Source organism: Alligator mississippiensis, chromosome 11 (genome assembly GCF_030867095.1).
Source record: "Alligator mississippiensis isolate rAllMis1 chromosome 11, rAllMis1, whole genome shotgun sequence".
NCBI lineage: Eukaryota > Metazoa > Chordata > Crocodylia > Alligatoridae > Alligator > Alligator mississippiensis.
The window spans coordinates 1496142-1508675 of record NC_081834.1 but is presented as its reverse complement, the minus strand read 5'-3'; the positions used below and the strand labels follow the sequence as shown (position 1 = coordinate 1508675).

Sequence of the window (12534 nt, the reverse complement as noted above, 5' to 3'; positions counted from 1 at the left end):
CAGGGGCCAGCCCCAGGGACACGCATCCTTGTGCCTTGCGTGACAGCGGGCCGGGGCGAAGGCAGGATACGTTCTCAGGGTTGCAGCAGGGGTCCGAGAGGGCTCGCCTCCCCGCCTTTATCCGCCAGCTTCTCGCCCTGTGCTTTTAGCTGCTTTCCTCTCCGCCACTTCGCTTCTCCCCTCCCCTCGCTGCTGCACCATCACCTCTGCCTTTGGCCGAGGGTGTCTCTACCTTTCAGGCTGAGGCTAGATGAAGGACACTTAAAGCGGGCACAGGCCTCGAGTCATTAGAGACAGAAGGAGCCCGTTAGATTATCGCATCTGTGCCCGGTCGGTGCAGGACTGTTTCATTTCCTCCACCGTGTATTCTGACTGATTTGCTGAAATGAGTCCAGCAAAGCTGATTTGGAAAGGCTATTTCCCTGCCTGAGAGATCTTAATGGAGAGATTTCCCCCCTGATATTCAGCCTGGCTTTCCCTTGCTGAGCTGCAGCACACCGCTTTCTTCTCCCGGGGCTGCGCTGCACGCTCCCTCGTCCCCGGGGTGGTGCAATGAGTTTTTGGCACTCTTATTCAGCCCCTTGTTGCAGGCTTCACGAGAGGGCAGGAAATGGGCTGCTTTAGGGCGCTTGTGCACGGAGAAGGACAAGGCGAGTTACCAATGTACTTTGGCCCCCTTTTAAGGAGGATGCTATATGTAGGTTCCTCGTGGGTCTGCTGCTGGCAGCTCCTTTCCAATATCAGTGTTTTGCTGGGTAGTGAAACACCAACCTCAGTTCCTCTGGTGCTTATCTCCTTCCCTAATGTGCTCCCTCCTACTCCCTTTGTTCCTGTATCCGGTACCAGCTCCGCACAGGCAGCCGGTTCCCAGCATTGCTCTCAGCCCTTGCTGTGACTCCACGAAGTCCATCCCAGGTGAGTCAGAGGTGGTAGGAGGACCTTACCAAGCACATAGCTCCCACAGGCGCTTTGGGGAGGGGATTTTCAGCAAGGAGTAATAGAGTGGGGTGCCCAAATCCCACCAGGCGGTGTGATCCACTGCTTGAGTGTCCTTTTGAAAATCCCCTCCCTCATTCTTTATTTTTCCTCGAGTATTTATATGCATTGGTGGCGGCATCACTCACACGCAGCACTCTTCCCCCTCCACACACCTAAATCAAGAGACTGACTAATAAAGCATGAGCTTGCAAACGGGAAAGGCTGGGGGTGTCTCGTATCGGCCTTCTGCTCTGAGCCGGTTGTGTAAGCGAGGGACCCCGTTTCCTTTTCTTTTAAGGGAGGCTGATAAATGACCAACCACAAGCCCCAGCGTCAGTCCAGCCCTCATCAGATGGCCAATGCGACTGTCATGGCTTGGGGCTGGTGTAGCAGGGCACTGCCAAGGGAAACCTCCTAGCTTGCCCAGTTCCAGCATTTCCAAGCAATGCTGTCAATGGGGGCCTGGTGCAGGACTGCGCAGTTAGTCCCACTCCTGTCTTTGAGTCACGGGGGATGTTCCCACCTGCTCCTGGGAGGGTTTATCCCTGGCACTGTGTATCATTCCCCACTCACGACCCCGTCATCCTGCACCAGGCACCAATCTTGAGCGCATCACAAGCAGCTTTTCAACCCCACCAGAAAAGAAACCAATTCCTGCAAACTCCCAGAAGCCCGATACTGTTTCTCCATCTCACCTGCAACCGGATTTATTTTACCTCCTCCTGCCAGCAACTCAGCTGGTCCTGCCAGCCTCCTCTTCCTGTTCTTGTCTCACTCTCCCCTTTTCATGAAGATGATGTTTTTGTGACAGGGCTTCAACACACCCCTGTACATTTGGACACAGCTGTTTCTCCATAGCATTTGCATTTCTATATACCCCATACAATGCCAGAAAACCTTTATGTCATGTCACACCACCGCACACATCCCCACAATGTCTACACCAAGATATATGGCTCCTTTACAAAGCTGATCATGTTTCTGTGGTCACAGACATATGCTCACACCCCCTGAAACCAATGGGGCTATTCATGGCAGTGAAGTTAAGCTCATGTGAACGTGTTTGAAGGATAAGGGCTCCATGATGCAGTGCTCTGACCTATCAGCTGGTCTAGTTACCTGTGGGCAAGTGCTCCAAAGAGTATTTGGGATGAGAGGGCTGGATCCAAATCAGCCAAATAGGCACCTAAAAGAGGCTTCAGTGGAATTTAGGTGGCTGAGCTGCAAAAAGTTACCCAACTCCATCCTGGCCCAGCGGCTGCATTCATTCAGCGTGTCTGCTTTAGACTCCCTGGAGCCTAGGCTTTCTCAGAAGTGATCCAGTCTGAGCAGCTACATGACTGGCTCTGGCCTCAGGCCCATTGCATCCCACACTGGAGCAAAGGAGGCCTGACCCCATAGACACCCTCGTGGCACACCTGTCTCACCCCAGCAGCACTGCCTCCCATGCAAAGTGCAGCACCCATGGCCACTGTCGCTCGGGAGCAGGGCTGATGTGGGCATCTCTTTTGTACAACAGCCTGGTTGTTAGAGGTCTTGGCACAAGTATGTGCTACCTGGGCAACCTCTGTCTTTTATCCAATGGCTGTAATATACCATGCATGGACAGGCCTGGAGGTGGGGACCAGAACCAGGACTTCTTCTCAGCATGGTGCCCTCCTCACTGCACCACAGAGCCAGGCTCCCTCTTACTTGCTGTCCTCATGGCCCGGTGAGTCTTGCATTCCTATCTGCTGGCTGGCCCAGGATGGGCACACTCCTGGGAGATGGGAAGTGCGGGTTTGGGCCCACTGGGCTCCAAGGTCCTGGGTGGGGTCTCTAACCACTAGGGTGTCATGCAGAAGGTGGGTAGCATCACCACTGATGGGGTAGGTTGATCCCTGGTTGGGCTAGATGATCTCTTGAGATCCCTGCCAGCCTGATGATAATCTCTGGGCACTTCTACACATGCACAGTTACTGCGCATTACGAGCGCGTGTCTACATGTGCGCGCCTGTCCTGCGCAATAATTATGGTGACTTACACCTGCATCCTGTGCAATAGTTATGGTGACTTACACATGCATGTGCGCGCCCATCCTGCACAATAATTATGGTGGTTTACACCTGCATGTGCACGCTCATCCTGTGCAATAATTATGGTGACTTACACCTGCATGTGCGCGCCCATCCTGCGCAATAATTATGGTGGTTTACACCTGCATGTGCACGCTCATCCTGTGCAATAATTATGGTGACTTACACCTGCATGATGCAGGTAGCAATTTTACGCCCAATTGGTTACTGCGCAGTAAGGCAGGTGTAAAGAAGCCTTACTGCACAATGACACGGTGTGTGTGCTCCGACTTGGGAGTGACTTTACTCCCAAGCCGGAGCACACGCAACGTTACTGCGCAGTAACTCCTACACGTGTAGACACCAGTCTAAAAGCCGCTTGCTGCGCAGTAAGTTACTGCACAGTAAATGCACATATAGACACACCCTATGAAACCCCTGGGCTTTCTCTTCCATGGGAGGGGCGTCAGTGCCGAGTTTCCTTCTGGCCAGCTCTAGACACCGCCCTGCGCAACACCGAGGTACCATCCTTGTCCTACATAGGTGCCTGACTCTCTCCACTGATTCCCAGGCACCTCACCCTGTCTACCTGGGTAGTCCCCTGGGTTGGACCCCTCATTTTTAGGTGAACTGAAGCCTAAATGGGGGGCATACCCAGCTAATCTGGACTTGGCTCAAACATGTTAGTAGTCTACAGGACAAGGCCTCATTTCTTTTTAACATGCAGTTGGCTGAATGCTCACGTGTGCCACAGATGCACGCACAGGAGATCTAGAAAAATAATGCAAAGCCGATCTGGAAAGGATACTGCTTTGCTTTTTAAAAGAACAGTTGGGATGGGGCCATGCCCATTTCCCATCTGTGTTCCACACATGCAGGTAAACTATCGAGTTTTGCTGGCCAGAAAAAAAAAAGTTTGCAAAAAACACAATGTAATGACAACCTTAGAGGTTTGGGGTTTTTAAAAATTTTTTGGAAACCACATTTTAAAGCTGCACTCTCAAGAATGTGTAACATCAGGGTCTGCCCATCTCGCCGATCGCAACAGAGCTGCAGAACTCCAAAGAGAATAGTTGCTGGGAGGCCGCAACGTAAAATATTTTATGAGATATTTTTGGGGCCCCTTTGGAGGGGGTTGTGGATCCAGTATAGTCCATGACAGTCTCAAGTGTGTTGTTTGCTGTGAATTGTTTGCTCTGCGTGATGCACTCATGTCCCTCACACCCCGGGATGGGAGAGCACCTGGGGGCTGAGCTGTGATCTGGAAGGGAAGAAGTTTAATTGCACATCGCAGAGGCATTTATTTATGGGGCTTTTGTTGGGAGGGACAGAGAAAGTGCGTGAGAGCCTAAAAATTAACTTTAAGTCTAGAGCTAAGGAGAGGCAGGGAACGGTCCTCTGAGGAGACAGAAATCTTGCATGCATGCAGGTGTGGAGGTGGGGAAGGATGCCTGGTAGGTTGCATGCTGCATGAATCACGGCACGGTCTTCCGGGCAGCCTGGGGCAAGGCCCCAAAGCGGGGAGCAAGAAAGACGCAGCTGTCAGAGGAGAAAGAGAGTCACCAAAATACTTTCCGGCAGCTCAGCCCTGTAATAGCCAGCTGTGGCAAGAGCACCTGATCCTTGCAAGAAACCGGGCAGCTCAGGAGTACCACGGATAGAGAGATCCCTTGAGCCCATACATTGCTAGGCAGTTTGGCCCCAAGCCCTCTCTGCGGAGACATGCGCTGTCCCTTGGTAGCGGATCGGGGGCAGAGCGGGACATGCCCTGGCATTAGGCTGAGGCTTGTAAATGCTGTCGGTGTAGGAAGGCTGTGGTTGTTTGCATGCTCTCATCGCAGGCTCCCACTGAGCAGAGAGTGCTTAATAACAGCTTACCTTCCTCAAAACAGATTGGAGCAAAGCTCCCTTCCCGATGCTGCTCAGAGAAGAGACCTCTGGGATGGATCCCTTCTTCCCTCACCGCAGCAGCCAGAGCTGCGTGCTTGCAGCAAAGCCAAAATCTTGCCATACCTTGAGGCTGCTCTTCTTAGCAAAAAGGTTGTCCCAGAATCACTCCATAGGGACCCTCTCCCTCCCAGGCCGTTGCCAGTCCCAGCTCTTCCCAGGACTATCCCGCTTCCCTGGTGCACCAGGAGAAGGGACCGCTGTGACCCTTGCATCTGAGCTCCAGCCCAACTAGATGGGCCTCGTAATTACACCTGGAGATTTGTGCACCCCCTGCGCTGGACCTGGAGGAGACCGGAGTCTAATGAGCCGGTCTCAGGGCGGGTGAAGTTATATATGACATGAAGCCCATACTCAACCTGTGGGATGTTACGTGGGGTTAATTTGTGACCAGTCCCACCTTAAGGGTTAACACTTGCCTGCATGGCTCCGGCTGGGGACACCTGGGGTCTATCCTTGCTGGGGGGGACTGGGAATGGTGCATCCTGGGATGCTGGAGGACTGCAAACTGTTTGTTTGATCTCTGGAGCTGGTTGAAGTTACCCTACCACAAGCAAGGTCGCACAACCCAGAGTTAACCCTCCCTCTCCTGAAGTGGTGTAACTTTGAAACACTCAGAGGGCACTTAGCATGAGTTAATGAGCTAAATGCTTGTGTTTGAGGTGCCCTTGGTGTGGTGCAAGTGTGGTGTGTAACTTCACCCTAAACCGTAGTTAGTCTGCAGCATCCTGCATGCTCCTAAAGGTAAAATCCTGCGCTCTGGTGACTTCTGCAAGGTGAAAGCCTGGCAGGCAGGTAGCACAGGGTTTGGGTAGGTTTTCTGCCCCTGCTTTCTTGCTTTTTCACGCCCTCCAGTTTTCTTCAGGCTCCCCATCCCTTCCACTTCCCCCCCATTTTCCCTCCGTCTCTTTGAGTCTCCAGCTTTTCCTCCCTTTTCTTTGCCCTCACTGGCTTTCTTCCTTCTCTCTCCCTCTTCAGCTTTTCGTTTAGTTCAAGACATCAAGGAAAATCATGAAGAACAACCTTCATATCAAGGAAAATCTCACGAAACGACCTTCCCTAGTGACAAGTCAAGCCACTGCACAACAGAGCAGCCCCTGCTTCTTCCTCTGACGGTGGTGAGAGAGATGAATACAACTCCCACCCCCACGTCTGAGCCACCGCCTTGTCCACATCAGATCCTAGCCAGACCCGACAGATCTTCTTGCATGGAAAAGGTTTGCTTTTCTTAGTCACCTCCGTGTACAATGTGGGATAGAGGTGGCCGGCACCTTGGCACATCAGTGTCTAACCCTCGCTAGTAGGGCCAGCAATTTGATTTCTCACGATCCCGGTTTCACAGGTTACTCAACCAGCCATGAAGGAAAGAGAAGTGCCGCTCTGACGTGCGGTGACACACAAGAAGAGCAGGCCTGACATAACCCTGCAGCTCAATGGGGACCGTTGTTTCCCTGGCCGACGCTCAGCAATGCACAGCCAGCCTCTCGCTGCTGCCTCCTTTGTTGTGGATTGTGTTTCGTGCTGGTAAAGCAGGGGATGAGGATGGGCCTTCGAAAACTCAGGCCGAGGTGCAGACCTCTTGCCAGCAGACCTGCTTGTGAAATGTTATTTGCCCAAACTTTACTTTTGCTTGTAGTTACTCCAGGAGCTGTGGTGGTACCCGGCCACCCACCAAAGGCGCAGTCTCCATGATCTCCTGAGACCGATGGCTGCCAAAGATGACTTTTGCTTGACTACATCAAGGACTCTGCAGGGAAGGGATTTTCTCAGGTCAGGTGAGGACATATATTTACTCAGTGTGTGTGTGTGCGTGCTTGCGTGTGCGTCCCTGTGTTTAGTGAACTGAGAAGGAGAGGACAAAGTTTGCCTGCCTTCCTGTGCAATGACGATGTCGACCTTTCCCTGCAGCTTTGGGCACCTAAGCCTGAGACCTCTTGGAAGCTGCAGGACGGCAGTGGGACGGGCTAGACAGCATCAAGCCATGACAGGGCTGTGCAGGGAAGTGGGGAAATAAGGATGCTCGCAGCCTTGCCACATTTAGGACAGCCTGCAGGACCTCTGCAGGGGTGCACAGCCAGTTGCTGGACTGGGAAGAGCTGTTCAAGGAGGGAGGAGAGTAGGGGGCATTGCCCACCCAGCTGACCGGCTGCCTGGTGAAAGGATGTTACAGCCGGACAGAGGTGGGAAATCATTCCTTTGGGAGGACAAGCTGGTATCTCAGAGGGGTTTCTTGGAGGCGAATGCTTCCTCGTGTAATCTGCCAGCGCCCACCTGGTGCTCAGGGCTGCAACGCAAAGGCAAATCTGACCCTAAGGGAGTGGGATTTTCTGACCCATTGTAATTTTGCTGCAAGTAGTAATGCAGTTGCTGGAGCAAATATGCCACTAGGCCATTCATGTTCATCTGAGGATGACAGATGAGCAAACACTAGCTGAAGGGTTTCTACACACTACAAAGACTACAGATGGGATACCAGAATGCTCTCTCCTCTATATCCGCCAAAATAAAAAAATCCCCTCTGCAGCTCAGATACAATTTTAAAATTGGGATCAAGGTAAGGCTAGGTCCTTTGTTGAGTATCATAATATTTATAATTATTCATTACTGTCAAAAAACCCAGTAGAAACATTATGAAGGAGAAAAATACTTGTTCTAGACCTATTACAAGTGGAAACGAGTGGAAAGCAGGGGTCGGACCCGGCTGGTTTCTAGCCCCTTGGTGAGCTGCAATTGTTGGCTACAAATGTCCAACTCGGGATCCTTAAAATTCTGGTTTATTAGGTGGATTGAAACACTGTAATCATAAACCTTGGGGCTGGTCCCCACACACACACACATGCACACACATACACACACACAGTAGCAGGCTACAGAGTCAGGTATACCTATCCTACAAGCGCTGGAGTCTGCCGTCAAGGCTTCTTTCAGCGTGGTGTTATCTTCCAGAAGGGGGTCGCTGGCTGGTCCTTCTGGCTGGACAGGTCTGGTCAAGTTGGAGATCAAGAGGGCGCCCCTGAGGGTCACTTTTCACTGCCTTTTATCTGTCCCTGGCAGACTTTGGTGACTCCCCAGTTTTCAGGTTTGCCCAATCCAGGGGTCATTGACCCTCGTGGGACTTCCCCCCCCCAGTGGCTACTGGACGGCATCTGTCAGCCCCAGGGGTCGTCCGCATGTACGTGCAGGTTTGGGAGTCCATTGATGAATTTTGAATAGGGCTCTGGGAGCGGTTGATCTGGAGATATTCAGCCCAAAAGTTGGTCCCCTGCGTTGATTAACTCAGGCCAGGGCTTCTAGCCCTTGATCAGTGACGTTTAGAGATTTCCTGGTTGTTACGTTGTCTTCTATTGAGTTCTTCCGTTGGCTGATCTGCAGCTTCCAGGTGTTAATTGCTGCCTGCTTCCATGTTACACATTCAATCACGTTACACATTCGATCACTGATTCACTCGCTCTTTCAGGGGCCAGCCTGATACAGGGAACTGGCAGTTTGATTCCTGCCCTTGTTAACATTGTTACAATGTATAACTTACTAAAACACATTTAGTTGAAAGTTGAAAGGTGAGGAGTAAAAAATATAAGCTACAAATGCCATGGTACACAAATAGATAAAAATACCAAAATACAAGGGGAGATACAAAATGCACGCATACAAATTTTAAAACACAATTCCTTATCTTAAAGTGAAAGAGAGAGGAAGGAAGAAAAGGTAGAAAAAGAGAAACATATCCAAAGAGAGGAGAGCAACTGCAGGCAAGAGGAAAAGGGGCTTTCTGCTACACAACTTCTTCCTGTAGGCCGCAAGTGTTGTCCTTCAGCATCGTTTATTAAAGACAGGTATATTTAGGAGCCTGCAGACAATTTCAGCTCAAGTTCTGAGCCCTTCGCATTGCAAAAAATAACCCCTTTGGGACATAAGGCAGAAGAAAACCAGTGAAACATTTTCTGAAGGCGCTCTGGAAGAATAGCTCAGGGGGACATGAAATATTCTCATTCATCCCAATGGCATGTTAACTCAGAAGTAGAACAACAGGAACAAGGAGGAATTGGATCAATGTAAGACCTTGAGTCCTTCAGAAAGAAACACTGATGGACACCAGCACTGACGACTAGACTCTCCGATGCCATGGTCCGTGTCAGACGTGCATTCAGGACGGTGTATTCCCCTATTATTAGATAACAATAGAAACGTCAGTGTTGCTAGCTACTTAAGTGAGGAGCAAAAGTACGAAGCAGCACAAAATTTGTGCGTGGCTCCTTCCTCGGGCATGAGAGCTGGGCAGCTGCTGGGCTGCGCTCGGGCACTGGAAGGACGTATGGCTGCTCTTGTACCGTGGGTGCTCGACTTCTGCCGGGAGCTAAACTGAAGGTGACCAACATAGCCTCCTTGCCTGGAAGGGGCGAAATAGAGAGCGCTAGCAAACAGAAACGTTCACATTTAAAAAAAAAAAAGGCTGGAAACCAAGTCATCCATATGTTCAGCTTTACTAAAATAGGATGGTATTACCCAAAGAAGGGCACTGCGATGCTCAAAATCTCACCTAATTCTATCCCAAGCACACAGTTGGTCCAATAAAATCTATCACATGCAAAAATGTTTTTGCCTCTGACGAATGTTAGGATGTTTAAAAACATGACTTTTAAGTTAGCAGCAAGCTTTTAAAATTATGCCAGACCAACCCTTCAGGAGAGCTGTGAGTGAGTAAACACAGAGCCCTTTCTGAACAGATGAATCCCACCCCCCGAGTGGAAATGTGCAGACTGACGAGCAGAAAGCTCTCCTCGGTGCCAGATTCTTCTTCAGGAACAGGGAGGCTTCTGTTCTCCGAGCTTTGTTTGCAATCAGATACATTTTCCTTGTCAGGTTAGATGTTCATGATATTGATAAAAATATTGTGTAGCATATTTTCGGGTGATAAATCCTTAATAAATAAAGATCAGAAACATCCCACTCTGAAGCTCGGGTAGCGGTTGAATCGCTGGTTTGGTTAATGTTGACATACAAGACAGCTGGAGAAACAGCTGGAGTACTGTCTGAGCACCAGCAAAGCCCACCAAACTGGATCACGCTGCTGTTTTCACTGACATCCCGTGCATATTACTGTTACCGAATAAATACAAAACTGTTAATACTTGGCTGCTATGCTCTTTATGTTATAAAGTGTATCAAAAATGAATGGGATGGATGGATGGATGGATGGATGGATGGATGGATGGAAAAGCTGGTTTAATGTAGACTGTGAGGCATTCTGTTGATAAAGCTAGCGATCGGGATGATGATGGTCAGCCCGCCGGTGGTATGAACAGATATGGAGCTTTTCCTGCCTAAGTGCATGATGTGAAAACGGGTTAGGTCAGCTTGTGTGAAGTAGATATGGATACACACAAACATTTCTGATTATTCTTCAACAATTTTTTGCTTGGGTACAGCTTGGCTAAATAATTTCCTGATATTTTCCAATGGGAAGATGGGCATTTCCATGCCAGAGTTAAAGTTAGGTTCTCTTTTTGCCTCCAAGGGGGAGTTCTGCTATCATTTTTCAAAGCATAAAGAGTCAAAACGTGTGTACTGGAAGAATTTGCAAGGCTCTCCACGGTCATGGAATTACTGTGAATATCACTAGAAAGGTAAAAAAAAGACTTTATTCATCCAAACGAAATTCTTACATACCCTACCTAGTTGTGTCAGGGAGAATGCTTCCTACATTGCTAACACCTGCTCTCCTACATGCAAACCTTTCTAAGTAGTTTGGGAGAGACCTATAAACCTCCCTATAGACACAGGCCCCTAGTAAAGTTTCCCACTCCCAAAACTGGGGAATGATCTGAGTTATATATGTGGATTCCCAATTTACAAGGTTTCCCAGATTCCCCAAAACTGGGGAATGATCTGGAGAGTCAAGGGGCTTCTGTGTTGCTTCAAAAAAAATAATAGCTACTCAAAGGCCAGGATCTCAGCAAAACCGGTTAGGAGAGAGCTAATCAGTGACTGCACAGCGACAAGAACAGGACCTTTGACAAAGCAGTGGCTGCTGACTTACGACTTTTGCTCTTTATTAAACTATTCGCCTGCCCCAAGAACTCCTGATCTTTTGAAAGCAGCAAGTACTCAGGCTGAAGCCCTGTTCCTCATTAACAGTTCAGTTCAGAAGCTATGAGCCAGGTGAACCGCTTGTGCAGGGCAGAGCTAGGGAACAAAGAAAAGGCTTCTTGGATGAATACTGGGATCTTTGTGGAAGTGCCCAGATAACCCAGAAGTGGTTCTCATCCTTTGTGAAAGGAGCCGCTGTGTTGTCAATGCTCTTAATCCATTAGCATCATAGTGGGTGCAGCTACACATGAATTAACACACTTTAGTTAATGCGCATTCAATCTAATACCTCCATTGTGAGGCACTAGGAAAATGCGCCTTGGCCTGGCTTAATGCACATTAACCAAAGCGCATGATTTTAAGCGATGCTTAATGTGCATTAGCCTATTTTAATGCATATTAAGTAAAAAGCATGGGGCATTTATACACACACTTTTCTGTCCCACGAGGTGCTGGAGATCCGCCGTTTGAGAGCAGATTAAGTCTGCTCTGGATGCGGACCGAGGTGAACTGTGCTGCGCTGCGTGCAGTTGTAAAAGCGGCAAAATGCATGTCAGCGTGCAGAAAATGTCAGCAGTGCGCTTTTGAACTAAATCACCTTCAATGTGTTTTAGTTCAAAAGTGTGCCGTCGCCATTTTCTCAGCATGGCGGCACTTGCATGTGTAAAAATGCTCAGGGTTTTTACGTGACAATTTAATGCACATTAAAATTGGCTAATGCACATTAAAATAACGCATGTGTATATGCACCCACACATCATTGCAATATCTCTTCTAAGGTGTCAAGAGATTCACACTGTCCCAGCAGACACCAGGTAGATGCAGAGGCTGTTTCTCGGATATTATTTTTTCCAATTAGCATTTGTGTTTTCCGTTCTGGCCCCTATGAGCACACAGGGTGCATGGAGGGGCCGCTGTTTCCAGCAGCACACACAGCTCCAGCCTCTTCTCCAAGGACAAAATCCTACAACTCTCTGTTTTGTAGGCAAACTTCTCCAAACGCTGTGCGTTTCAGTGGTGGTAGCATTTCCTCATCTTGTTTTCATCTTACAATTTTGTGAAAATGTAGTCAGTAGAGCAGATCCCCCGCTACGCAGGGCCTACAAAAGGCAGGTTATAGTGACGGTCTTCTGAAGATTTTTAATGTACTCACTGGCCTAAATTTTACAACCCCAGAGAAAAACGTCAAGGGCTGTGACGAGCGCAGGGATCATTAAACGCTCGCGCCCAAAGTCGGCAATGCCAGCAGTTGGATCCGAGTCCTTTGTGCACCCTCTCCCGAAGCCGCTGAGAGCGTGACTGATGTGGACACGGAGAAGAAAGAGCCGAGGTGACGCGTCAGGGAGGAGGACTGGCGCGGTGTGAAGGGAAGGAGGACTTGAGGAGGGGCAGGAGGCCTGAGCGGAGGCAAAGACTGCTGAGGAGGGGGATGCAGGGCCCGTTGGATAACTGCTAGCAGGTGATCCTC

The 12534-nt window shown here is 49.6% G+C and overlaps 1 long non-coding RNA gene across 1 annotated transcript; it reads left to right on the top strand.

Annotated features, from left to right (window-relative positions):
• Positions 1 to 6281: 6281 nt before the first annotated feature.
• LOC109285555 (uncharacterized) lies at positions 6282 to 10105 on the top strand. Its single transcript, XR_002093334.2, has 2 exons — positions 6282 to 6503; positions 6616 to 10105. It is a non-coding gene; the product is annotated as an uncharacterized LOC109285555 (long non-coding RNA).
• Positions 10106 to 12534: the final 2429 nt, after the last annotated feature.